This window comes from Lepus europaeus, chromosome 6 (assembly GCF_033115175.1).
Source record: "Lepus europaeus isolate LE1 chromosome 6, mLepTim1.pri, whole genome shotgun sequence".
NCBI classification, from domain to species: domain Eukaryota; kingdom Metazoa; phylum Chordata; class Mammalia; order Lagomorpha; family Leporidae; genus Lepus; species Lepus europaeus.
The window spans coordinates 14,880,252-14,908,241 of record NC_084832.1 but is presented as its reverse complement, the minus strand read 5'-3'; positions in this window follow the sequence as shown (position 1 = coordinate 14,908,241).

Below are 27,990 nucleotides of genomic sequence, written 5' to 3'. Positions count from 1 at the left end.
TCTCTCTGTGTTACTCTGACTTTCAAATAAATAAATAACCTTTAAAAAAAAAACATTGTATGTTATCTTCCAGTTTACAAGATTAACATGTTATTGTATTAAATCCTTTTTTAAAAAGATGTATTTATTTGAAAGGCAGAGTAACGGAGAAAGGGAGAGAAGAGAGAGATTTCCATCTGCTGGTTCACTCCCCACATGGCTGCCACAGTCAGAGTTGGGCCTGGCCAAAGCCAGGAGCTCAGAACTCTACCCTGGTCTCCAGCATGGGTAACAGGGGCCTGAGTAGTTAATACTTAGAATCATGCGCTGCCTTTGCAGGTGCATTAACAGAGATCTGGTTCAGGAGCAGAGCAGCCAGAACTTGAACAGGCATTCCACTATGGGCCACTGGTGACCCAAGCAGTGGCTTAACCCACTGTGCCACAATGCTTGCCACAACTGTATTAAATTCTAACACCCATGCTGTAATCCTGCAAAGTATGTATTATGAATACCATCCTGGTTTTACAGCTGATGGAAGGAAAGTGAGAAAAGGGAAATAAGCAATTACTGAGCAAGAGCTCTGTGGAAAGCACCACTGCATACAGAGCTTCAATGTGTCATCTGCTTCGATCGGCTCAGAAAGCTGTGTCGTCACTGTATCACACACTAATTGACAGAGGCAGGACACAAACCCACTGTGCAGAGCTCTCTCTGCTGCAACTTGCTTCTCAATTCAACACCCAGGGAGGCCTTTCTCTCTACAAAACCATGCGCTGAATATGATTTATTCTGCAGGAACTCATTACTGCCTTCTTTTTTTTTTTTCATAGCTGCTACCGACTGCTCTGACTTGTATCTTCGACTTAATGTGATTGGTACTGAGTTTGGCACTTCATTATTTTCAAATGACAGAACAATCAGCTCCCAAGACAATGTAGTTTCCACAAAGTAAGCAATTCCTAAGATTAAATGACATATTAATAGTAGACCTTCCTATTAGAACTCTTTAACACTGTGGCCTTGGGCATGGATTCTATTTTAGTTACATCTTCTGTGTAGGACCGAAGTATTTTTCTGATGATGTTAATCTGTACCTCATGTTAAACCAAAATGTCTCCTTAGAGATAAAGATGTTCATGTAATGCAGACATGATCTAAGCGCCTTACAATGGAGTCTGGCAGCCAAAGTGAAATTTATTAGTAAGATAAATAAACTATAGTGCCTTCCTTCTCCAGCTATCCTTCTGAAATTACAATTCCAGTCTGTCTCCAATTTTCCTACCTCCCAATCCTTTTTTATTGCTCTCCATAATGGTGATCTGCTACAGTGTATATTGCATGTCTTCTCCTTCACTAGAGTGTTAGCAGCACCCAGAATGGTGTCCAACACATGGTAGATGTAGGAATTGAAGCTCAGCATGCTGGGAAAAGGGGGAACTCTTAAGAAAAAAGACACAAAGCTACAAATACAAAAAATAGATGTATGCTGTACTATAGCAGGATTCATGTACAGAGATAAGACCAAAGCTTTTTAACAGGAAGTATTATTTTATTATTTCTGCCGACATAAGGCCCAGGTGTAATTTCTTATCCAAAAGCCTGAGCCCTGAACAAAGAGGGGTATTTCCTTGTATATGGTGTTGGCCTCTTTGCTTCCCTTATATATGGTTACATGCATTTGATTGGATATTCTAATACTACATGGCTGCCATAGGAACTGATACAATACTGTGCATGTGTGCGTAGTTACTGGTGATTTTTTTTCCACATATCTACTGAGCCACATGCAGTCTGGCAAGGCTTAACACCATTGCTCTGTACTGGCAAACAGACCCTGCAATGGGTACAAATAAGCAGATGGTATCTACAGCTGAAGCATCCATAGGCAAGCAGATAAAGCCCACATTCCATTTCCAAGGTAAGTGCCTTCTTTTTTCTATCTGATCTTGGGAAGGCCTCTACCACAGCTTTCATCATGTCAGTTAGAAACAAGTTTAATCAAAAGACAAAGGCCTTTACCACAGTATCAATATCCTAGCTGTGATATTGTACTATAGTTTTTCCCAATGTTCCCACTGAGGGAAGTGGGGTGATGGGTACAGAAAAATCCTTTGCATTATTTCTTATACCTGGGTGCAAATTGACAATTTTCTCAAAGTAAAAACTTAAAATAGGTATATAAAGATGTTAAATGTGTAATAATACTTACTTAGAATGAGAAAAAGTATCATAACAAATTAAATAATAAAGACCTGGCAGATGCTATATGCATTACAAAAATATTTCTATTAATTAACTCCCTGAAAATTCTAACATTTTACCTACATTTATGTCTAAGTATACTTTGATTATCTCCTCATATAAAATGACTTTGTAATATTAGCTAAAGAGAAAATAGAAAGATATCAATCTTCCCACTAGCTTTTTTTGACCGAATTTAGCTTTGAAAAATTTTCTCTTTCAACTTTGCAACTCATTATTGATAATTTCATGTAAATGATTATGACTGTTGTCAATTTTGTGAAAACAGGGGTGTGAGTCTGGCACAGTGGTCAAGATGCCATTTGGGATGCCTGAGGCCTGTATCATGGTATGCCTGATTTTGAGTCCTGGCTTTCATCTCAATTTTAGCTTCCTGACAATGCACACCTTGGGAGGTAGCAGTAATAGCCCAGGTACTTGGGCCACTGTCTCACACATGGTAAACCCAAATTAGGTTCCTAGATCTGGGCTTTGGCCTGGCCCAGCCTCAGATATTGCATGAAGTGAACCAGAAGATGGAAGATCTCTCTTTGTCACTCTCTGTCTCTGTACTTTTCAAACAAATAAATATAAATTTTAAAAATTGTGAAAACATTCATTCCCTGCATATGTGAGTCATGAGCTTTGTGGGCATTTCAAGTTTTCTTGCATGATGGCTAACCTTAGATTCTTGAATTAAATACCCTCATTAATCAGTTTGTCTCTTATTTAAATATTTATTTATTTATTTGAAAGGCAAAATGAAGGGAGACAGATAACTTCCAACCACTGTTTTACCCCCCATATGGCTGCAACAGCCAGGTCTGGGCCAAGCTAACGCCAGGACTCTGTTCAGGTCTCCCACAGAGGTAGTAGAGTCCCAAGAACTTGAGTCATCATCTGCTGCCTCCCAGCACATTTGCAGGAAGCTGGATCAGAAGTGGAGTAGCTTAGACTCCAACTAGCATTCTGATGGGATTATGCTGATGTGATAAGCCACAGTTTCACCTGCTGTGCCACAACACCAGCCCCTACCAGTTTGTCAATGACTGTGTTTCCGTTTGCTTTAAAATTTGTTTCTTTATTACTGGCTTTTAGCACTTTATTATAAATTACTTTAGTGTAGTTTTTGCATATATTCATTCCACCAGTTTGTCTTTAATGTCCTCATTGGAGTAACTTACTATAAATTTTATATTATCTCTGTGTATGTTGATATTTAATATCAAATGAGCAAGAAATTAGTAAGAACCTATGTGGACAGGCTTGAGGATGTGCCTCAAGCAGGGGCTCCATGGTACCTAAGAAAGATGGCAGTGGGCAATAAGCCAGGAGAAGCTGTTGGAACTAGAAAGGAAATGGGATTAGTATCTGGTGCTGACAAGTATTCAAGGGAACTGCAAAGATTTCTGTAGATTAAAAATTCCAAGACCATTTGATTGACCACCAAACAAAAAACAAGAAACAGAATGTAGTGTGTTGTTAGCAATAGTCAAATCTCAAGCTGTCCCACTTGACACATCATAAATCTTTGATAGCTATATCAAAGCTGCACACATAAACATATCCCACTGGGGTTGGTATTGCAGCACAGCAGGCAAGGTCACTGCCTGTGATGACAGCATCCCATATGGGTACTGGTTCAAGTCCCAGCTGCTCCACTACCAATCCGGCTCCCCGCTAATGTGCCTAGGAAAGCAACAAAAGATGGCTCAAGTGCTTGGGCCCCTACACCCTTATAGGAGGCCCAGAGTAAGCTCCTGGCTCCTGGCTTTGGTCAGGCCCAGCCTTGGCTGTTGCAGCCATTTACAGGGGGTAAACCAGCAGATGAAAGATATCTATCTATCTATCTATCTCTCTCTCTCTCTCTCTCTCTCCCTTTCTCTGTAACTTTGTCTTCCAAATAAATAAAATAAGAAACATATTCCACTGAACTCAAAGGCAGTGAATCCCCAACTCAACTTTACCCTTGCCCAATCTTAAATTTCCCTGCAGCTATCACTCAACATGAGAGGAAGTGGTCTGGAGGAAGGGAAATCAGAGAAGAAAAGCAGAGAGTAGAAGAGTGATTCCTGGAGGCTGCAGGAGATAAGGGGTGGACAGAGACGGGGAACTGTTGGTCGGGATGCACAAAGGCAGTTAGGTAGGAGGAGAGTACCTTCTGGATGTGTTGGATATTCCAAAATAGCTAAAAGAGGATTTGAACTGTTCTAATCAAAAGAGTTGATCAATATTTGGGGTGATACATGTGCTAATTATGCTGATTTGATCATTTCACAATGTACAGGTATGAAAATGCCATATTGTATCCCATAAATACATGCTGTTAACAATTAAAAATAAAATAAAACTAAGGCAAAAAGAACATCAATCATTGTCATTGCCTAAACAAAAAATCTTACTTTTGGAAATTTTACAAAATCTTGCAAACATGTGGATGCATTTCCATGGTTCATTTTGGGGACATGGAAGATGGTCAAGAAAAAACTCTTAGAAGTTTTGGTGTCTTTACCTTCATAGTAAATCTCACTTTTCAGGGCCATGAAAAATCCTTTAAATGAGTGAATATGTATCTGAGTGCTTGGACTTAAGATCAAACCATTAAACAATGGGGCTGGCGCTGTGGCGCAGCAGGTTAACGCCCTGGCCTGAAGCGCCAGCATCCCATATGGGTGCCGCTTTGAGACCCGGCTGCTCCACTTCCAATCCAGCTCTCCACTATGGCCTGGGAAAGCAATAGAAGATGGCACAAGTCCTTGGGCCCCTGCACCCACGTGGGAGACTCAGAAGAAGCTCCTGGCTCCTGGCTTTGGATCAGCGCAGCTCTGGCCATTGCAGCCATCTGGGAAGTGAACCATTGGATGGCAAACTTCTCTGTCTCTTCTTCTCTGTGTAACTCTGACTTTCAAGTAAATAAATTAATCTTAAAAAAATTAAACAATGAAGATATCCAAGGAGTACTTATGAATTACACTTGAAATTTTTAAAGCTAAAAAACAACAGAGTAAAGAGGTTAGCGTCAGAAAAAAAAAAAAAAAAACTCCTGTTATGAAATATTACAAGTCTAACCCATAAGACTGAACTCTGAACAGCTGCCTCCCAGAGGCCTTGCAAGCAGGTTCTCATCTCTCCGGAATCAAAAGATGAGCTCATTGTTAACATATACAAAGATGAACCCAAAATAGATTAAAGACTTAAAGGCAAGACCTAAAGGTATGAAAGTACTAGAAGAAAATGTACAGAAAATGTACTTCATGATATTGAACTGTGCCAGAATTTTTTGGATAAGACTCCTATGGTACAGGAAACAAATGCAAAAATAGACAAATGGAATTTCATCAAATCTCATCTGCACAGCAAAGGAAACAGCAGAGTGAAGAGCTACCTACAGAATGAGAGAAAATATTTGCAGACTATGTATCTGACAACAGTTAACCACTAGACTATATAAGGAACTCAACTCAATAGCAAAATAGTAATAATATCTGATTTTTAAATGGGCAATAAACCTAAATAGACGTTTCTCAAAAGATACACAAATGATCAACAGATATATGCAAAAAATGCTCAATATCCCAAAACATCAAGGGAAAACCACAATGAGATACTGCCTCACTCCAGTTAGATGGGCTACTATCAAGAAGACAAAAGATAACAAGCACTCATGAGGATGTGGAAAAAAAGGAACCCTAGCACCCTGCTGGTGGGAATGGAAGTTAGTATAGCCATTATGGAAAACAGCATGGAGGATCTTCAAGAAATTAAACATACACACATGTTAAATTAAACATAAAACCACATGATCTAGCAATTTCTGAATATACAGTCAAAGGAGAGGAGATTGGTGTGTCCAAGAAACATCTATACTCCCATGTTCATGTAGCACTGCTCATTGTAGCCAAGATACAGAATCTACCTAAGTGTCCCTCAACTGATAAAGACAATGTAGTGCACTTAGCAATGGGTTACTCTTCATTAAGAAGGATGAAACACTGGCATTTGTTAAAATTGAGATGGAACTGGAGAATATTATATTGAGTGAAAGAAACCAACACAGAAAGCAACTGCTACATGATGGCATTCATATGTGGGCTCTATCAAAGTTGATTTCATAGAAGAGAGTAGATGGTGATTACTAGAGGCTGGGGAGAGTCAGGAGAGGGAGGGCTGGGGAAAGGCTGGTCAATGAGTACTAAGTTACAGTTGCTTAGGAGAAATGAATTCTGGAGTTTATTGTACTTATAGATGATTATAATGAACTTTACAAAGAAGCTATAAGAAAGAACTTGAATGTTTTGCTACAAAGACATACTTAATGTCTGAGGAGCCAGTTATGATCTGGACATTTTATAATGTGTACATGCATTGAAACATCAAATGTACCCCATAAATATGTACAATTATTATGTATGAATTAAATATATATATTTTTGAAACGTCTTTTAAGTAAAATGAGAACTTTCACTCTTTGGTCAGATTTTTTTTAAAAAGATGTGCTTGCAAATTTAAAAGCATACTAGTTAAAACTCCTATATTCCACATGGGATATTCCACATGTGTGCTGAATGGCCAAATGAAAGGAATAATGACAGAACAACTGTTTCTAAGCAGGATAACCCCACCCACCCCTCCCTTACGCTGAAGATGAGGATGAGCCTGTCTTGCCAGTCAGGTCTGAAAGCCCAATCTCAAAGGAACTTGCATGTTCAGCTTGCACTGATGCTCCTCTGCACATGCCTGGCAGCAGGAAGGAATGGGCTGCAAACTACTCTGCCCCTAAAGCAGGAGGGGTGGAGGTGGGCTTATATGTGATCTGCCTTCCATCTGTTGCATTGCATCCTGGGATAGGAGCAAGACTAGCAGAAAGAGGTGCAGAAAAGCCAAAGGCTCATCCAATTAATATAAAACCCAAAGAAGTGGACCATATGTGGAAACTAAACCGAGGCCAACCAAAATGAGAGAAGCCAAGGCCATTTGTTCCCAGCCTGCTGGGGCAAGGGAGCAGGCCATCATCACTGAGCTCTGGCAAAGACTCAGCGGCAGGCAGGAGGGTGGGAAGTCTGAACAGTCACAAAAAGTAACCTCTTCAGTTACCCCTGGTTGGAGGCTGCAGGCCTGGGGAAGCCAGAGGAGGCTAATTAGGCACAGGGCAGCATGTGTGACTGACTCTGGGGCATGTTTGGCTTTTTCTAATTAGTCCTAAATTAGAAAGAAGAGTAGGGAAGTGGTCAGTCATTAACCATGTCCTGGACATTGGGGGCACATTGTTACGGAAGTTACTGTTTAGCTTTCTGGGGTGTTACTAGACATAGAAAGCTGGCTTCCTGCAGGTCTGACAGCATGCTGGCTTCCCTGTTGTTTACTGTAGATAAGGGGTTGGTTTTCCTGTGGGTCACTTCTGGTTTATTTAAATTTTAAAATGTATTTATTTGAAAGGCAGTGGGAGAAAGAGAAATCTCCCATCTGCTGATTCACTCCCCAATTGCCCACATCAGCTGGGGCTGGGCCAGACTAAAGTCAGCAGCTAAGAAACTCAATCTGGGTGTCCCAAGCAGATGGCAGGAACCCAACCACTGAAGCATCACCTCCTGCCTTCCAGGGTGCACATTTTCAGGAAGCTGGGATCCTGAGTGCAGCCAGGACTCAAACCCAGGCACACTGATATGTGATGCAGGCAATCCTGGCAGCACCTTAACTACTATGCCAAACACTGCCCTTGAGTTCTGTTTGTACAGACGGTCTCACCTCACTTGGCATCAGACACAGAGGCTTTGGGATGAGTACAGATCTGCAGATAGAGGAGAACACAAGATGTGTGCATTGGTTTCAGTTGTCTCTCTTAGAAAACAGTTGTTAATAGCTGCGTGATGGAAGAAGTTGTTAAAGGGTAAACAGACATGCAGGGTCCAAGCTGCGTGAATCTCATCAGTGGTAATAGGAGGCCTACGGCTAAGTGCCCACACACTGGGCTGGAAAGTTCTCCTTAAATAAAACAAAAAGGCAGACAAAGTTCAGTTCACATTGCAGCTGCTCAACTCTACCGGGACCTCACCCCTCAGCAAACAAACCACACACATCTGTTTCTGTGAGGGTTGCTTCGAGCTATGTGTCCTAACACTTCACAGGGCAGAAGTCTCAGGAGTGACTCAGTTGTGGGTGAGGTGGGGTCTAAAACCCTATTCCAGGCTCTCCTTTTACCTAGAGAAGCATTCTAAGTGCAGGCACACATATGACGCACAAGATGATAAAGTTTATTTAAAAGGTGAGGAAAAGACATACATGCACACACACACACTGTTCAGGAACAGAGTGACCCAGGAAGGGAAAGGAAGAAAGAGGGAACACGTATCAGCACAATTTCTCTCCCTTGTCAATCGGGGGAGAGAGAGCCCTTGGAAAGGGGTGTGGTTTCACGGTATGGTCCCCAGTCCCCAGGTGAGGAGAGATACATCCTGGGAAAGGGGTTGGTTGGCTGACAGGTAGGCAGACAGGATTACCTAGGGTGAGGGAGGTGTGGGCCTAATCAAGCTCCCTGCCTTATCCCATGTCAACTCGACTGTGGTTTACACAGGAGCACTCTCTGAGTTTTTTTCATTTGAGCCAATTATTTAAAGCAAAACCGTCTTTCACATTAGAAACCCAGTGGGCAACTTGTAAGCATCAAGTAAGCTGCACTGGGGGTCCATTTTCAGGCTCTATTACAGAAACCTGTCAACCATTGCTTACTCTGCTGCTTATGGGGAAACAAAAATGTTTGCATTATTCTGTTTTTCACACACAAACGACTGAAGCTCACAGGAATTTAAAAAATGCTGTCTTGCCTTTTCAATCTTTTCAGCATCCGTGAACTCTAAGGAGTGGAGTGAGTGTGCTGGACACCCTAAAACAGCCTCTGATGCCAGCGGAATGAGTCCTCCCAATCCAGGCAGAGCAAGGAGGCAGGAAGACCCCTCCAGCAGCAGCCACAGACCTTCTCTGTCCCTTCAAGAAAGGGCCAGTGGATTCACTCAGTCCTTGGCTACCCAGAGAAGAGCAGCACATACAAGACTGGAGCTGAGGCTCAGAGACAGAAGTCTCCAGCTGCCCAGACCAGAAGGCCAGAAGCCAAAACCAACCACTCCCTGCCGCTGCCCTGCCTGTCCCCCAGACTGCATCAGCGCAGCCCTTTCCTACACTGATTGATTCTCATTCTCAGAGTGATGAGCTAGGTCTTTAAGTGCCTCGCTTGTTCTTAACTCTCAGAGCCTCTGCCTCACATTCCAGAAAGGAAGAAAGTGAGGGCAGATCAACCAGAGCCACTGGGCGTCATTTGCTTCATGGATCACCTGCCCACACTGAGCTTTGCTGTCAAGCCCGGGGCTGGGGCAGGTCCAGCTTCCAAGAGTGATCCCTGGCGAAAGCAAGAGTGGGAGGCACAAATGTCCTATTGAGTTTATTCATTTTGCACAAGGCTCCCAGCTCAGAACCATCCTCTGTGGGGGTGGCAGAGTTAGCAGATAAGCTGCATTTATAAGGACCTGAACATTGCACTTGTTGATTCTGGACAGTACCCAAAATATACAAGGTATTATCTGTGTAACTTATGTCATTGTGTCTTTTACCCATTTTATAAGTGATTGTTACAGTCCTGAGTTTTCACAGTTCTTCAGACATTCCAGATGCAAGCCCTCTGCCAGACATGTGCTTCACAAATATTTTCTCCCACTGTTCAGCTTGTCTTTTCATACCTTAATGGTCTTTTGCATAGCAAAAGGTTTTAATTTTGAGGGAGCTCAATGTGCCAATTCTTCCTTGGGTGATTGGTGCTTTTGATATAATGCGTAAGGGCTCTGCATCAAGTCCTAGGTCCTGTCTTGTTACTTCCTAAAAGTTCTATCATTTTATGATTTAAATTTATCTCTATGATCCATTTTGAGCTATTTTTATGTATGTAGTTTGCACTGTACTTTTATTGTTATTATTTTTTGACCTATGGATTTTAATTGTTCCAGCACCTTGAGTTGAAAATATCAACCTTCCTTCATATAATTGTTTTTGACCTTTGTAAAAAATCAGTTGGCTTTGTGAAGGTCTATTTCTGGGCTTTCTATCATGTTGCACTCCTCAGTGTATCTTCTTTCACCAATACAACCTAGCCTTGATTACTGTGGCTATACACTAGGTCTTAACATTCAGTAGGCTGATTTCTATCACTTTTTTCTTCTTCTTTTGGCTATTCTTGATTCTTTTTTGTCTTCACATACAATTTTAGAATAATTTTTGTCTATACTGTATCTGTGAAACATTTTAAAATTTTGATGGGCATTTTATTAAACTTATATTTCAATTTAAGAATTAATATCTTTACTGGGCTGAGTCTTTCCACCATAGCAATGATTGAACTTTCCATTTCTTTAGATGTTCTTTGATTTTATTTCTAAGTATAGTGTAGTTTTTAAGCATATAAATCTTGTACATATTTTAGCAGATTTATAACAAGATTTTTTGATAAGTTGTGAATAGTCTTACAGTTTTAATTGGGTTTTATGTGTTCATTCTAAGTATACAGAAATGAAATTTTATCTTGTATTTGGTGACCTCACTGATAAGTACGTACTCACTTCATTGGTACTCATTTATTCATACTTACTAGATAGTACCTAGAGGGTGTTTTTTGTAGGTTCCTGGGAGTTTTACACATAGACCATCGATCTCAGTTGCTCCTTTACAGTCAATAAGCCTTATATTCCTTTTCCTGTCTTGCTGTGCTGACTAGAACCTCCCTCCAGTAATATGTCCAGAATGCATACCACTGCCCTATCCCCATCTTAAGGCAAAAGCATTCACTAAAGGCAATCATTTAAATCCAACTGAAATCCCTCCTTAGCGATGTGTCTTTTCAAGGTTTCCTAAGTGAATGCATCCTAGTTGCCTCCAATGCAAAAATGGGTAGCCAAATATTCCTTTTATGAGACTGTAGAAATAAATTGAGGTACATAATTTAAAGCATCTGACACAGACCCTAATATCTAGGGGAGATTCAGTAAGTCTTTCTTTAAATCTAAATCAAATTCAGAAAAAGCAAAAATAACAACTCACTACCCAGCTTGTGAATGTACATTTTTTAATAAAACACAATAATAGCCGGGATTCCCTCTGGGATCCATAAGTTACTATGAAATGAAACAAAGGCAAACTCAAGTTAAAACTTTTTAAGGGGCCAGCGCTATGGCAGAACAGGTTAAAGCCATGGCCTGCAGTGCCAGCATCCCATAAAGTTCGAGTCCTGGATGCTCCACTCCCTACCCAGTTACCTGTTAACTGGAAAGCATCAGAGGATGGCCCAAGTTCTTAGGCCCCTGAACCCATGTGGGAGACTCAGATAAAGTTCCTAGGTCCTAGCCATTGCAGCCATTTGGGGAGTAAACCAGCAGATGCAAGTTCTCTCTTGCTCTTGCTCTCACTCTAGCTCTCTCTGTAATTCTGCCTTTCAAATAAATAAATAAATCTTTCATAAAAACTTTTTAAAAGAGTACTTGCCATCCCAAAAAACTTCTCTATTATCAGCAAACCAACCACTTCATCCTAAATAAAGTTTACTTGATTGTTAAGAGTCAAAAATACTGTTGCAAATCAGCTACTGCTGGTTTAATCAAACTGTCAATTGCTCCAGGTGCTATGACTGGTCAGACAGATGCTCTGAAGGATGAAGGATAAAATAATCTCCTACTATTAACAGCCACTGTGTTTGTTTTACCTGCCATTGCTATCACAATTTAGAATACTCAGCAGAATAACGTGAAGAGGGTTTCCAATCTGTAGAGTCCTCACTGAAATGAAAACCCCTTAGCAGCAATAATTGCACAGAAGGTTAGATTCATATGAAATGGTGTCTTCATGTTTTTCCAGCACAAAATATCATCAGTTCACACGCTTCTGTGACCTGTAACCTTAAAACCTTCCTTGGTTATCAAAATGAAGCAACAGGGAAAGCTGATGGAGCCATGTTGATGGCAGCACAGTGAATGGAGCTGAAATTATTGGGTTAAGCAGTGAAAACCACAGAAACCAATCTGGCTCACCTGCTGAAAAAGGAACCTCTTGGAAGATATGGCAATGGCCTCTGTCCACCTATCTCTAGCTCTCCCATTACAGCACCTGGCCAACTTCTGCCTGCATCACTGGGTGCTCACTTTACCTTTCAGCACTGTGCAGGTGACAAAGAATTAGCAACTCTGGAAGTAGGTTCTCAAGCAATGTCCAACTGTAGTTGACACAAATACTCCAGTCCCCTCATCCACTGGGTGGGATATTGTCTTAGTCTATGCTGTGTTACTGTAACAAAATACCTGAGACTGGGTATTTCATCAAGAAAAAAATGATTATTTTTGGTTCAAGGTTTGGGGGACTGAAAAATTCCAAACTCAGGCAGCCACATCTGGCAAGAGCCGCATGATGCAGCATACCACACTGGATGAAACCATATGGTGGGAGAACACGCAAGAACAGTTGAGCAGTGCATGCAGCAGAGGCCACACAGGTGAGTGGACTTGCTTTAATCAACCTGCTCTGGCAGTAACCAACCCAGTCCCATGTGTACTAACCTGTTTCTATGCAGGGCATTAATCCCTAATTAACTACCTAACTACCTCCTACTAGGCCCCACCTCGCAAAGGTTTGGCCACCTCTCAATACCATTACATTAGAGATCAAGTTTCCAGTGCATGAAACTTCGGAAGGCAAACTATATCCAAGCCATCGCATGTATGTTCTGCATGGTTCCAGAACTCTCCGACAGAATGGAGTTTCAATCACCCAGTTATCATTTGCATGATGACTCTCCTTATTAGCTGTCTTTCCTTCTTTTTTCACTTCCTTTCTCCCCTTCTGGGGTCTCTGGGTCTGCTACTGCAGGACCCAAAATTAAGATGAAAGGATAGCAAGTAGCTTGAAGAATCGATGGGAAATAGAGCAGAACCACAGGCAAGCAGAGAGCAGGGTTCCCGATAGTTCACCAGACAGGAGTGGTTCAAACAGAATGCCATCAAGGCACCTTCGTGTCCCTCCCCCCACTCCCAGCTAATGTCACCTTTTCAGGGCATCTCTACCTCTGCCATGAACTCCATTTCTGGTTGCCTTTATGATGTATAAACCTCAAAAAGCTCTTGCCTATTTGTGCCACCAGTTCAGTGGTCAACATCTCAGAGATGAGAAAAGAACTGGCCATGCCTAGGTTAGGGGATCACAGACCAATAGCCAGGTGGTTGGAAAAGGGAAAAATCTGGTTACCTTTGGTTTTCACAGGGAAAGCAGAGGCAGACTTCCCCAAACAGGACAGAACTCTGAATGCTGAGCCGTTAGTGACAAATGCCCTCTACAGCAATTAAATATGTAGTATTTTTAAATCTTCAAATCCAACTATGTCATCTCTTTCAATGGTCCATAATAACGCCCTGATAAGGATTTAAGCTCTTCTTTCTGTGTCCGTCTATATATTTACCCTAAGACACGTTTTTATTTAAATACCTGTAAAAATATTATGTTTTATAATTAGTGAAAACTATCAATCCACTAAAATCAATGTCAAACAATATTTTCAGCATTTTTTCTTAAAGGTACATGAACTAATGTTGCATCTTGTAAATGATCATCTGAGATTCAATGAAATTCTTTCCTATCATGAACTTCTCCCACTGATTGTCTTTGTTCCTCATTACACTATCAACTCCACAGTCCTACTTACAGTGATATGCACACTGCATAGCTAAGAGCTTAGCATACAACAGATTCAGAACATGTATGTTCATAAATAAATGAGTAATTTGGTAAATAAGAAAGCATTTCCTGTGCAAATTTATGTGTGCCATTTTTCATGCTCCATAAGTCTCTGAGATTTAAAAATATCCAGAACAACATGTTCTCTCAGTGTTTTCTATCCTGGGTATCTGACTTACTCATTGAATAGTTATTAAACTATCAATAAATCCCAAACACTGTGTTAAGGGCCTGATATCTCATTTAATACTTAGAATCATCCTCAATGGGCACAAGAAGTTTGGTAAATTGCAGAAGGTCACACATAAGGATGGATGGTCTGAACACACCCTGACAGCCAGTTTGCTTGCCATGGCTCTACAATGTCAGGCTGTGTTCTACAGACACACCTGTCTCTCTCACAGATGAGCATCAGCATCAAATGTAGCAAGAATCCCACCTTGAGCCCTTGCTGTGTCCACCCTGCAATTATGGCATCTTTAGAAGCCTGGTTGGATTGGTCTATCAAGAGTCTACATGGAGATGTTGGGGAAAACCTCATCCTCAGGGAACAAAAAGTTGCAGGCTGGTGAAAATGATCCACAGGTGAAGGGAAGCCGGGTTGTGTGCATGGGGGCCAGCACTGGTGGGCAGGCTGACATCGAGCAGCACCACCACTCTTAAGCCAGATGGAAGTGGCACCATCTCAAGGACTGTCACCTTTGTCAGCAGCTGGGATGTCTCGGGCAGGCACCAGCAACAAGACAGCATTTTCTCAGGACCTCCGTGGTCTGGCTGCCATCTGTGGCACCAAGACAATGTAGGGAACAGAGAAATGGAACAGGACACAGTGTTCAAAGGTTTTCCACTCGACATCTTGTCTGGTGGGCTCCTGGAACCATTTGAGAGGAATCTGAGTGGACCCAGAGTTTACTAGAGAGCTCAGCATTGGAGACAGAGAGATACTGTTGTTACCTGTTTTTACTCTCAAGCTGTGCATCCTGAACAATGTAGGCTGTATCATTACAAGTCAGAGCTTAAATCTATCTTTGGAAGTGAACTGGAAAAATAATGAACAAGCAGTGTATTTGCAGAGAGGGACCAGTTAGACGTCTAACAAAGCTGTCTCAAGAAGAAGGCAAGTGGGCTGGGTGGGGCTGTGAGCCAGAAATCAGGAGATATGAAACCTAGTCTCTGCTCTGCCCCAAATTTGCCTCCCTGGGGAGAAGCTGATCATCTTTGGGAGCCTGTATCCCTACTTGCTGCAGGAGAGGGCTGGGCCACATGGGTGGGCCAATCCTCACGTATGCCTAACTTGTCACTGCTGTCATTCTGCAAACACTGGATGGTACATTCTAACGCCCAGCCAACCTTTAGAACTGCTTTGCAGGGGACTCACTCAGCCAGTAGGGGTTCTGCATAACAGAAGTAGAACTATGTTTCTTTCTAGGTTCTGGAAATCACAGTGTAAAGCAACAGGAAAACTGAATGCAGAGCACACAGAGTGTTGACCCATGTGCCCAAGCAGCATCAGTCAGGGAAAATGGCTCCACTTTGGGAATTTAATGAGTGCTTCCGGCTGAGCATGTTTTTGATCAAACTAATGGCACCTGTGGGGAAACTAGCAGAGAATGTATATTTCTTAGCTCGTATTTTCCAGTGGATTTAGTAGCCATGGATAGAATAATATCACATTTTAAAAGGACTCCCATTGAGAGCAATGTTTTCTCAGCTTAGTACCTGATTAACATCAAGCTAAACTTCCTTCTGTCTCTCCAACTTTTCTTTCTTTTAAAAGATTTATTTATTTGAAAGGCAGAGTTACAAAGAAAGAGAGAAAAGGAGGGAAGGGGAGGGGGGGACAAGGGGGAAAGGAGTATTAAGAGTGAGAGAGAGAGAGAGAGAGGGAGGGAAGGGGAGAGAGAGAGAGAGAGAGAGATCGGTCAAGGTCTCCCAACTGCTGGTTCACTCCTCAAATGGCCACAATGGTCAGAGTTGGGCCAGTCCAAAGCCAGGAGCGAGGACACAGGAACTTCTTCCAGGTCTCCCACATGGGTGCAGGAGAAAAAGGACTTTGGAAGTAGAAAGCCAGGACTGGAACCAGTGCCCATATGGGATGCTGGCACCACAAGCGGTGGCAAGCAGTGGCTTAACCCGATATGCCACAGCACCAGCCCCTCTCCAACTTTTCCTAGCTGTATTTTTCCTACATTATGATTTCACTAAGTTGGATAGGAAGATGACTTTCACTAGATTAATGACTCTGGGCTTTTTGGGCCCTGGCGTTAGCATGGCCTTCTCTCTGTGCCTTGCACTCCATGCTTGACAGTTCAGGGGTTTCCAGGCCTCTGTCCCACATCTCCTTTCTGGTATCCATCACTCTCTAGCCACACTAGACCATTCTATGTATCACACTCACCCTGGTCTTTCCAGCTTTGTGCCATTCCTTCTGCTCCAACCCCTTTCATATACTTCATTACTTTCTGCCCATCAAATCTTTTGTTTTACTTTTTTTAAAAAGATTTATTTATTTATACATTTGAAAGTCAGAGTTACAGAGAGAGGGGGAAGACAAAGAAAAACGAGAGAGAGAGAGAGTGAATGAGTTAGTTCTTGCATCCACTGGTTCACTCCCCAGATGGCCAAAACTGCAAGGCTTTGGGCCAGGCCGAAGCCAGGAGCCTGGATCTCCCATCTGAGTCTCTCACACGGGTGACAGAAGCCCAAACACTTGGGCCATCTTCTGCTGCTTTTCCCTGGCCATTAGTAGGGAGCTAGATTGGAAGTGAACATCCTAGACATGAACTGGTACCCATATGGGATGCCAGCATCACAGACAGCAGCTTTACCTGCTATGCCACTACATGGACCCCCTCTGCCTACCAAATCTCACCCATCTTTTAGTACCTTAAAGGTTTAATGTTTCCCAAGGCTATCTATGCAGTTAGTACACTTGTGATTCCAATCCTGAAAACATTTCTCATGGATCTTGATTCTGAAATTTAGCAAAGGGTATCACAGGCCCAGACAATGATGAAGAATGACGTGACAGAATTACTATCCCAGGTGTAAAACATTGTACAAAGCAGCTGAATACACAACAGTACATTCAGAGCGACTGGTTCAGGTATAGCCCAACAAATCAACAGAAGAGGAATGAAAGTCTGGAAATGCACCCATTATTATGTGGTAACCTGATCTGGAACTGAGTTGGTATCACAGAGCCAAGACACTTTATTTTTTAAAAAATGGTGGAGAGACACTAAGACCCATGGGAAAAAATTAGATTTCTATCTCACCTTATACACAAAATTCCACACAGATTGAGACATAAATATGAAAGTAATAATACCAGTCATTTAAATAAGAACCCACATTTTCATAGCAATCACAGGAAATGGGTATTGTTAGTCCACTCTCAGGGGAGAATGAAGCTCAGATAAATTGATTTATCTAGTCAGCTAACAAGGAACTGGGTGACAATTCCCAATTGTCACCCTAAAGCTTTAGTTTTGCCACTATGCCATACTGCCTCTCCCTCCTCTGAATAGTCTTTCAATTATTTGGTTGATTTTTAAGCAGTGAATTTCAGAATGTAATACTTTGTAATTTAACTATTAATCTCTCTATTTCCTCACACACCCATCCACTTTTGCCTTCTGTTTGCATGTACCTTTTCTATTTATCTCACTGAAGTCAAAAACCACGTCTTGCCTTGTGGCATTTCTGTGAGGGACCTGACATGAGGTCTTAGTGGTAGATTTTTCTGGCAGTCTAACAACCACCTGGGTCATTTAAGCAGCTCTAGAGAGTTATCAAAGAAAGGAGAGTAAAAGTGGCTGGCACTGTGGCACAGTGGGTAAAGCCACGGACCGCAGTGCCAGCATCTCATATGGCACCAGCTTGAGTCCCAGCTGCTCCACTTCCAATCCAGCTCCCTGCTAAAGAGCCTGGGAAAGCAACAGAAGATGGCCCAAGTGCTTAGGCCTCTACACTCATGTGGGAGACCCAGATGAAGCTCCTGGCTTCAGCCTGGCTTAGCCCCATCCATTGCAGCCCTTTGAGAAGTGAGCCAGTGAATGGAAAATCTATCTCTCCTTCTCTGTTTTTCAAATAAACAAATAAATCTTTTTTAAAGAAAGGAAAACAAAATAACTTTCTATTTCTTACTCAATTCCATTCCCTGTGGAAATAGCTTAGAGAAGAATCTGAGGAAATCCTACTGGAAAGTACTAATGCACAAAAGTGTTGGTAATATAACATAGACCCATTCCTCCACACTGAAATTATCAAGAGTTGTTCTGCTGTGTGTCTGCCAGGTTCCCCCCCACACACACATTCACCATGCAAAGAGGCAGACCATCCAGCACATTCTCTAATATACAGTCCACGGCATTTTGTTTAATATTGTTGATTGTTCTCATCAGTACATATGGAACATGCAGTTCTTTGCACACAACAAACACTCAAGCAGTTGGTTATAATTGATTGACTCATTCCCTTGGAATATTCATTCTAGAAATAATACCTTCAAACTACCTTTTTCAATTAGTTCATTTTGTTGCTGTTGTTGTAAAATATAGGAGCCTCATTAGAAAAGAAAATGTTCTATCAGCTGGGTCCCACTTCAATTTCTGACTCTTAGGACACTGTGTCCATTACTTAAATCACATAAATATGTGTGACTTCTAGGTCTTGCATAAATTGATTCAAATCAAAATCTTTCTAACTTTATGTTTTCAAAAACACTACCTTCTCTAAAAAGACAAGAATTATATTCCAAGAAGCTAAACTGAAGTGGCAACATTATTATTTTAAAACCGAAGCCAAGGGGCGAGTGGGTTAAGCTGCCACTTTGATAGCCCACATTCCACGTCTGAATGTCTAGGACCAAGTCCTGCCTGTGCTTCTGAAATAACTTCTTGCTAATGCACACCCTTGGAGGTGGCACATGATGGCTGGAGTAGCTAGGTCCCTGCTACCCACCTGGGAAACCCAGATGGGGTTACTGGCTCCCGGCTGCTGCCTGGCCCATTCCTGGCTGTGGCAGGTATTTGGAGAGTGAATAAATAGATGGCAGTTATTTCTCTATATATCAATCTATCTTTCATATCAATCTGAAGAAAAACTTAAGTCCAAAGAGAAATAAAGCCAAGTAATGAAAGCAGAGATGAGTGGTTTATAAAATTCTCATTATTTTTAGTCTTGGGTGGTTTGGAGAAATTTCTTAGACGAGAACAAATGACGGTACAGTTGGGAAATGGGAAACATTTTCACTCTTATTCCATTTTCCTAAGTAAAAATGAGTAGAAGAAAAATTGGCCAAGCATTGGGATAAAAGAAGAGTTAATAAACAGAATTTTTTTAGAGCAGTAAATTTACTAGCTGATATTTATTACCTAGGACTCTGGCACCATATTAAGCACACAAAATTTCAAACTTGAAAGTTTTAAAATGTGCTATTACCTAAATGATCAGAGTGGGAAGAGGTTCCGCCCACAGGCTCTCCGTCGGGAACTGAACAGGTGGTTTGCTTGGCCAGAGGAGGCGTGGCACCGCCCCCTCTGCACATGGCCCTCGGCTCTGCACACGGCCCTCGGCTCTGCACACGGCCCTCGGCTCCGCACCCGGCTGGTGTTCCGCGCAGGCACTGCTGGGTGTTCTGCACACAGCACGCTCAGAATGGCGGTGTGGCTCCGGCTGCCACCGCAGCACTGCACGGGAGAGCCACGCTGGGCTATTCCAGGCATGTCGCAGGCGGGGACGGTCCTAAGCGGGCAGTAGGGCCCGTCTGCACTCCTGAGACCCCCCTACTCCTGACGGGTTTGGAGCTGGACGCGCTCAGGCGGGGAGAGGCCTGGTTCTGTGCGTCCTGGTTCTACCTGGCCTCGCAAGGCCTAGAAATGACCGCAGAGGTGGGGGTCCACGCCGGCCACGTTTCCCCCGCTGTAACCGTGCAACGAGCCACCCCGAAAGGCCCCAAAGGCGGAGGGAAGGGACGCGTCTTCCTCCCTTCGCGCTTCCCCACGCCATCCACACTTTCTTATGGATAAAGAAAGGCACGGAGAACCACGTACCTGGCGAAGACACAGCTCGGGAAGGTTTTCCTCCCCTCTGGCTTCTCAGCACAGCGCCCGGGCCCTAACCAGGCCGGAGGCGGGGGAAATGGCAGCCGCCCGGCCGCGTGGACGCCACGAGGGGCTGCGAGCGCCTGCGCGAGCCAAGCGCGCTGATTGGGCCGCAGCGGGGAGCTGGGCGGGGCTCCTGGGTCCCGGGGCGCCCCCTGCTGGGAAACACCGGCACTTCCTAAGCCCACGCCTATCCCGAGCGCGGCCGCCGGCTCCGCCCAGGAAAGCCAGGCGTGGCGGGCCTGCTGGCTCCCTGGAGACTCCAGGTTTGCGGGAGACTTTGACGTTAAAGCCAACTGGAGTTCAGGAGTTGAAGGAGATGGCATTAGCAGGAAGCGGGATGAGGCAGGAATAGGACGTCACGAAAGACATGTTTTTCCAATAAAGTAGAAAAGACCTCATTTATCCTGATGGTTGCTCCCTCGCTCCCTCCCTCCCTCCCTGGCTCTCTCTCTCAGACACACAGCCTTCCCTTGGTATCTGTGGGGGATTGCTTCCAGGAAACCCCACAAATGCCAAAATTCATGGATGGCAAGTCCCTTAAATACAAAGGTGCCGTCGCACAACCTATGCACAGCCTCCCATCTTTTCACTAAATACCTACAATGAGGTAAATGCCAGGTGAGTAGTTGCCATGTTGTATAGGGAATAATGACAGGAAAAGCAAACTGTGCATGCTCAGTGCGGATCTGCTTTCCCTCCTGAATGTTTTCTAGCTGGTGTTAGTGGAATTGAGGATACAGGAGGGAGAGGAGGAAGGCGGGGGAAATGGTAGTGGAAGCCAGCAAGAAGCCACACAAGGGTGGAGCAACTTTAGATGAAGAGCGACAGCGAGAAGGAGCTAGCAAAGGAGAGAGCGAGAGCTAGAGCGAGAACGAGAGAGAGAGGGAGAGAGAGGCTGAGCTGGTTAGAGGAGAAGGGAGAGGGCAGGTCCGCTCCTCTATCTTATGCCTCCCACCTTGCTCTCATAAATGCACATCTGGGAGTTGGCATTTGGCCTAGTGGTTAAGATACCTGCTTCCCACATCAGCCTACTCAGTTTTCATACCCAGGCTACACCCCAATTCAGCTTCCTGCTAATGCAGACCTAGAGAGGCAGCAGGTGATGGCTCAGTACTTGGGCCCCTTCCACCCACATGAGAAACCCAGATCGAGTTCTCACTGTGGCTGTGGCTGTGGCTGTGGCTGTGGCTTGGGGCAGCTCTGACTGTTGCAGGCATTTGGAGAGTGAACCAACTGATGAAAACTTTATCTCTGCCTCTCAAATAAGTTAATTCCTGGTTGCTCCATTTCTGATCCATCTCCCTGCTAATGCACTGGGAAGTGAAGCAAAGGATGGGCCAAGTGGTTGGTTGGGCCTCTGCCACCCACATAGGAGAACTGGATGGAGTTCCTGACTCCTGGTTTTGGTTTGGCCAGGCCCTGGCTGTTGTAGCCATTTAAAGAGTGAACCAGTAGATGAAAGATTCTCTCTCTCTCTCTCTCTCTCCCTCTCCCTCTCCCTCTCCCTTTCTCTGTGACTCTACCTTTCAGATAAATAAGTAAATCTTAGGGAAAAAAAAAAAGGAAACATGGATCCACATCTTTGTGCACAAAGGTCAATTTGGGACTTTGAAATGTGGCAGAATTACACCTCCAGCACTTTTTTTGTCTTAATAATCGCTACTTATTTCTCCGTAGATTACAATATTGTAAACAAAAGTGAATAAAAAAAATCAAGAGGAGGCAATGAGCCCCAGAGCCAGCCCTGAGCCTCCCAGAGTTTTGGCAGGAGGGACAGGTGACTGCTGCACCTCAGGTAGGCTGAGCGGGCAGGTGAAGCAAGCTGATCCCAGTTCACTAAGGACCACGACTCCTGTGTCAGCCCCTCCCCTGCACATGGCAAGGTTCATGACTGTTCTGTGATGCCACTGCACTGAGCCACAGAAATCTCTGTGGGCTCAGAACCTACTGAGTACATTGCCGGATGGTGATGCAAATGTCATTGCTATCTTCGGCACCGTGCTAATGAATTGTACTTAACCACATTAAAAAATAATGATTTGGAAAGGCTACAATTATGATATTTAAAACATAAATTGTACCCAACGGATATTACATGTGAGCTCTGCATTTTCTTCTGCATTTGGAGCTAACAAATGCTCTTTTATCCTCTGAGAAAATGGGCAGACAGGCTGATCAAACAGCTCAGTCCACGTACTTAAAACTTTCCATTACCATGTGGAAAGATCTATGGGCTGATCCAAAACACTTGCCTTTCATAAGGATGTTATTAACATCTGCCAACCAGAGTTCAGGAGGTAAATGAGATGGCAGTGGAGGGATTAGGACGTCATGAAAGATGTGTTTACCAATAAAGCAGAAAAGTCTCACTTATCCTGAGAAAGAAATGCTTCCAGGACATCCCACAATTACCCAAATCCATGGATGTTCAAGCCCCTTACTTAAAATAGCACAGTATCTGCATAACCTATGCACATCCTCCAAGATACCTTAAGGTGTCTCCAGACTACTTAAGTACCACACATGATGTAAATGCCATGTAAATACTTGTCATGTGATATTGTTTAGGGAATAATGAGCAGGACAGATTTAACTCTTTCCTGAACGTTTTCTGTTGCCGTTGACTGAACCCGAGGATGGGAAAGGTGAGAATGCAGAGGGCCGACTGTCCGTGTGTGTGTGTGTGTGTGTCCACTTCACACGTTTTGTGTGTGTATCTGTGTGTGTGCTTACTTCTGCAGTATGCGTTTGTACAATATTCCTCTCTTACCTCAACAGAGGCAGCTTTACCATCCAGGTAAGGAAGGGGGAGGGAACATATAAATGATCAGGGCCCAACTTTATAACCTCATTTAACCTTTTTTTAAAATTGTTTAAAAAATATTTATTTATTTACTTGAAAGGCAGAGTTACAGAGAGGCAGCGGCAGAGAGAAAGTCTTCCATCCACTGGTTCACTCCCCAAATGCTGGAGCTGGGCAGATCTGAAGCCAGGAGCTTCTTCCAGGTCTCCCACACAGGTGTAGGTGCCCAAGCACTTGGGCCATCTTCCACTGCTTTCCCAGGCCATAGCAGAGAGCTGGATTGGAAGTGGAGCAGCTGGGACTTGAACCAGCACCCATATGGGATGCCAGCACTGCAGGCAGCAGTTTTATCAGCTGTGCCACAGAGCAGCCTCCCCTCATTTAATCTTTTTTTTTTTTTTTTTGACAGACATAGTGGACAGTGAGAGGGAGAGACAGAGAGAAAGGTCTTCCTTTTTGCCGTTGGTTCACCCTCCAATGGCCGCCGCGGTTGGCGCGCTGCAGCCGGCGCACCGCGCTGATCCGATGGCAGGAGCCAGGTGCTTCTCCTGGTCTCCCATGGGGTGCAGGGCCCAAGCACTTGGGCCATCCTCCACTGCACTCCCTGGCCACAGCAGAGAGCTGGCCTGGAAGAGGGGCAACCGGGACAGGATCGGTGCCCCGACCGGAACTAGAACCCGGTGTGCCGGCGCCACAAGGTGGAGGATTAGCCTAGTGAGCCGTGGTGCCGGCCCCCTCATTTAATCTTAATTCCCCTGTCTCCAATATGGGCACACTAGGGGTTATAGTTTTAACATTTGAAAGGGGGATTAAGGGGCTCCATAATTCAGTCCATAGCAATAATGAAGCTTAAGCTCCAGCCCTCTTTCCTGCACACGTCCCTTGTCAGTCTATTTTTGCTTTTGGTCTTGTGGGGTTTTTCCCTATTAAAGAGGATTCTTCACTTGGTTTAAGCATCTGGCCCCTCAGATCCTGGAATGTCCCCCTGTTTTAAATATGGAATGCATATTTAAGTGTTCTGGATGTGTATAAAAATCAACCATGCATGGGTTATATGGCCATCTCCAATAATCAGTGTATACCGCAAAACTGAATGTAGCTTCCCCATCATTGGAAGTTGTTACTAAGGCTCAATGCTGAGAGCAAAATGGAATCCATGCCACTCAAATAGTTGAAGGCCTTCAGAAAAACTTGAGATCCTCAGAAGGGGAGAGAAGTCTACCTGCTGGTGGCACTTTGGGCTCGAGACACTTTCAGTCTTGGCAGCCCCTGCGTTTGTGAGCCAGTTCCTTAAAATAAATAAATAATGTATATCTAGTGTGTAGTATACACACAGACATACAATCATGTGCTCCCTAACCGTGTTTTGGTTAACAACAGGCCATATACATATACAAAGGTGGTCCCATAAATTTGTTGTACAACTCACTACTCAAAGGAATAGTGTCATTTTGCTGAAGTTGTTAGTAAAAATTAAACTGAGAAGGGACCCTTCCCGTGCATGTCCTAATAAGTGGAAACTCCCCATAAACAATTCCCATAGGAATCATTTCCTAAATGAGCCAGGCCTCAAACTGTGCTATTCCCTTTACACATGGTCTTCCAAAAATCAAATAGCTGGATAGTCTGGTCCCTGATAGAGAAGCAAGAGCTTAAGTGCAAAGTTACGGAAGCATTACTCTAGCTGGAAGTAGACATTTTTCTCCAAGGCCAGAGCATCCAGCTGTCCCCTGCTCTTCTCTGCCCATCCAGCAAGGGTGGCCTCAGGAGCAAACAGATGTTGGCTCAAGCTCCTTCGCCTCATATCCTTCCACTCACATCCCCATAATCTGCAAGAAAACAGTTACCACACTCCCGTTTTCACTCCCCAGTGCTCACTTGGAGATGTGAAGTTTGGTGTGGAGGCCCCTGCATCTGGCTGTTCTTCCTGCTGCATGCCCCACCTTCAGGAAAGGGGATACGGAACACTGTGGGGGATGGAGAAGGACACGGCATGGCTTTGCATTGTCTTTTCTAACTTCACTCCTCCTTTTTACTTATTTTCTAGCCCTTTTCTGCCTCCCTGCATTTCTCTGTGATTTTTCCTGGCCTTACAGTGTGGGTTCCTGCAGAAATCAGTAAGCCTATTGTTAATTGCCAAAAGTAAATTAGTAATCAAATTGCCTACCACTAGAATGCCTTCATGCAAAATTTGATGGGAATATATCAGGTGCATGGTATGTGTATGATGTGGTGTATGTATGTGTGTGTGTGTGGTATGTAGGGAGTGGGATATGAGTGTATATGTTACATGTGTGTGTGCATGTGTCTCTGCATGTCCATTTTGTACTACTGCATCTTTAATGAAGAAGAAAAGAACCCGTTGGGACCAAAGCTAATCTATAAGAATCTATATTTGAAGTGGGAAAATAGTTAAGATTATGTAAATTATAATGTGATCATTTACATGTAAATAGAATATTATTACTTTTGAAATAATGTTTTGAAGTCATTATTGTGCAAAGCAAATATTAATGTTTAGTAACTGTTCAGTAACATTTTATTGATTACTATTTGTTACAGTGTCCTGGAACTATAAAGTGCTTTACACACACTATTAGATTTCATTTTCATTTAAAACAATGTCTTGGGGGTCAGAGATCATCTTTCCATTTTGCAAACAGGAAACTGAGTCCCAGGAGACAGGAATAACTTGCCGTGAAGAAAAGACACAGTAGCAAGGAGAGGACAGGGGTGAAAGCCTGTCGGATTCTGAAAGCCAGGGTTGCACTCAATGCCTTCCTTCCAACAAAGCAAATACTGAGCGAGTTGACAAGTATATCTGCAGATGGCTCATGGAGAGGCCGCTTTGTGAAAATCAGCCCTAAGCTTAACCAATGCCTTTGTACATCAGTGTAGGTCCACATCTGCCTGGAGCAAACAGTAATCTCAAGAATCCGTTCCAGGTGACATTCATAAACCTTGTCTCTACCAAGACATTTATGAAACCATCTCATCAGCCATGTGACCTCCAGGCTAAGTCACACATGTGGCATTGTAAGTGTGTAAGCTTCTTTTCTAAAGATGCGAAGAGATTCCCTAACTTCTTTCCTTGATCAATTCTGATTTTTTTAAAAGATTACTTTATTCATTTGAAAGGCAGAGATACAGAGAAAGGGGAGAGAAAGACAGAGAGAGAGAGAGAGAGAGAGAGAGAGGGAGAGAGAGAGAAAGAGAGGGAGAGAGAGAGAGAGATCCTCCATACATTGGTTCACTCCCTAAATGGCCGCAATGGCTGGAGCTGGGCCAATCCGAAGCCAGGAGCCAGGAGCATCTTCCAGGTCTTCCACATGGTTGCAGGGGCCCAAGGACTCAGGCCACCTTCTACTGCTTTTCCAGGCCACAGCAGAGAGCTGGATCAGAAGAGGAGCAGGCCGGCGCCGCGGCTCACTAGGCTAATCCTCCGCCTCGCGGCGCCGGCACACCGGTTCTAGTTCCGGTCGGGGCACCGATCCTGTCCCGGTTGCCCCTCTTCCAGGCCAACTCTCTGCTGTGGCCAGGGAGTGCAGTGGAGGATGGCCCAAGTGCTTGGGCCCTGCACCCCATGGGAGACCAGGATAGGCACCTGGCTCCTGCCATCGGATCAGCGCGGTGCGCTGGCTGCAGTGCGCCAGCCGCGGCGGCCATTGGAGGGTGAACCAATGGCAAAGGAAGACCTTTCTCTCTGTCTCTCTCTCTCACTGTCCACTCTGCCTGTCAAAAAAAAAAAATTTTTTTTTAAATTTAAAAAAAATTAAAAAAAAAAAAAAAAAGAAGAGGAGCAGCCAGGACTCGAACCGGCACCCATATGGGATTCTGGCGCCGCAGGTTGGGGCTTTATCCCACTATACCACAGCACCGGCCCCTTAGACACTCTCCAAATGTCAGCTGGGCCCATGGCATGGTACTTTTTCCCCTGTATCCTCATCAAATTCCATTTTCAAAGTGCCTGCCACCATAAACTGCAAAGGATATTGAAGGGTGAGTCTAACAGTAAGGTCCTGTGGTTTTAGTGCAAATAAGTAAAGTCTATTCAGAGCACACGGGTAGCAAATTCTAAAACACATTTGGTGAAAAGTGAATGAATAAATTAAACTCATTAGCTGTATGAGAATAACTCGCCTGCTCCCTCATTTTGTGCTGACTCTACCATGTAATCCTATACAGCAGGAGTAAAGAGGAATCTGGAAAAACCCCACAGGAGTCATAGGGTAATGGGTGGAGGTTCTGCTAACTGAAGTTTCTATGTTAAACAAAGTTTGCTTAGGGAAAGTCTTCCTCCAAAGGAGCCTTAAAAGCAAAACCATTTGTCTGGCATCCCTGAAATAATTAAAGGTTATGCATTAGAATTGGATGCTATAAAGATTTACTTAAGAAATAGACTGAACTTGACCTCCTAAAATTGTGATAAACTGCCATCTTCTTCACTATGGATGGTCTTGCCAGCAAAGTGCTTAAGACTGTGGACTCTGAGGCCAAATGCTCTGGATTGAAATTCCAGCTCCATCCTCCACTGGCTGTGTGCCTTTGGGGAAGTCACTTAACCATTCTCTGACTCAGTGTCCTCAGCTTGAAACATTAGTGCCTTCCTCATAGGGTTGTGCAGATTAAATAACTCTACAAGGGATCAGCGCTATGGTGTAGCGAGTAAGGCTGCCACCTGCAGTGCCGGCATCCCATATGAGCTCTGGTTCAAGTCCCAGCTGCTCCACTTCCAATCCGGCTCTCTGCTATGGCCTGAGAAAGCAGTGGAAGATGGCAAGATGCATTCAGAGATCCTCCTCCCACGACACAGATCACAGCAAAACAACATGAACATTTTGCAATGGACCGATGAGATTTCCTGCCCCAAAACTAGTATGCCCTCCAGGTTGTCTGATTTTATGATGTGCTGCCCCTTTCATTGTCTTTGACAACTCCTCATTTTGTAAAATATCTCATATGTATTTCTTGCCCATTGACACATGCAAATGTAGTTATTTCCCATGGAAATACAAATAATTTCCTCTCCTCTAATCCCCTCAGACAGTTTGAGCATCTTGTTTGTAAATTCATGTCAGCATTATTTTCTTTCTACAGACA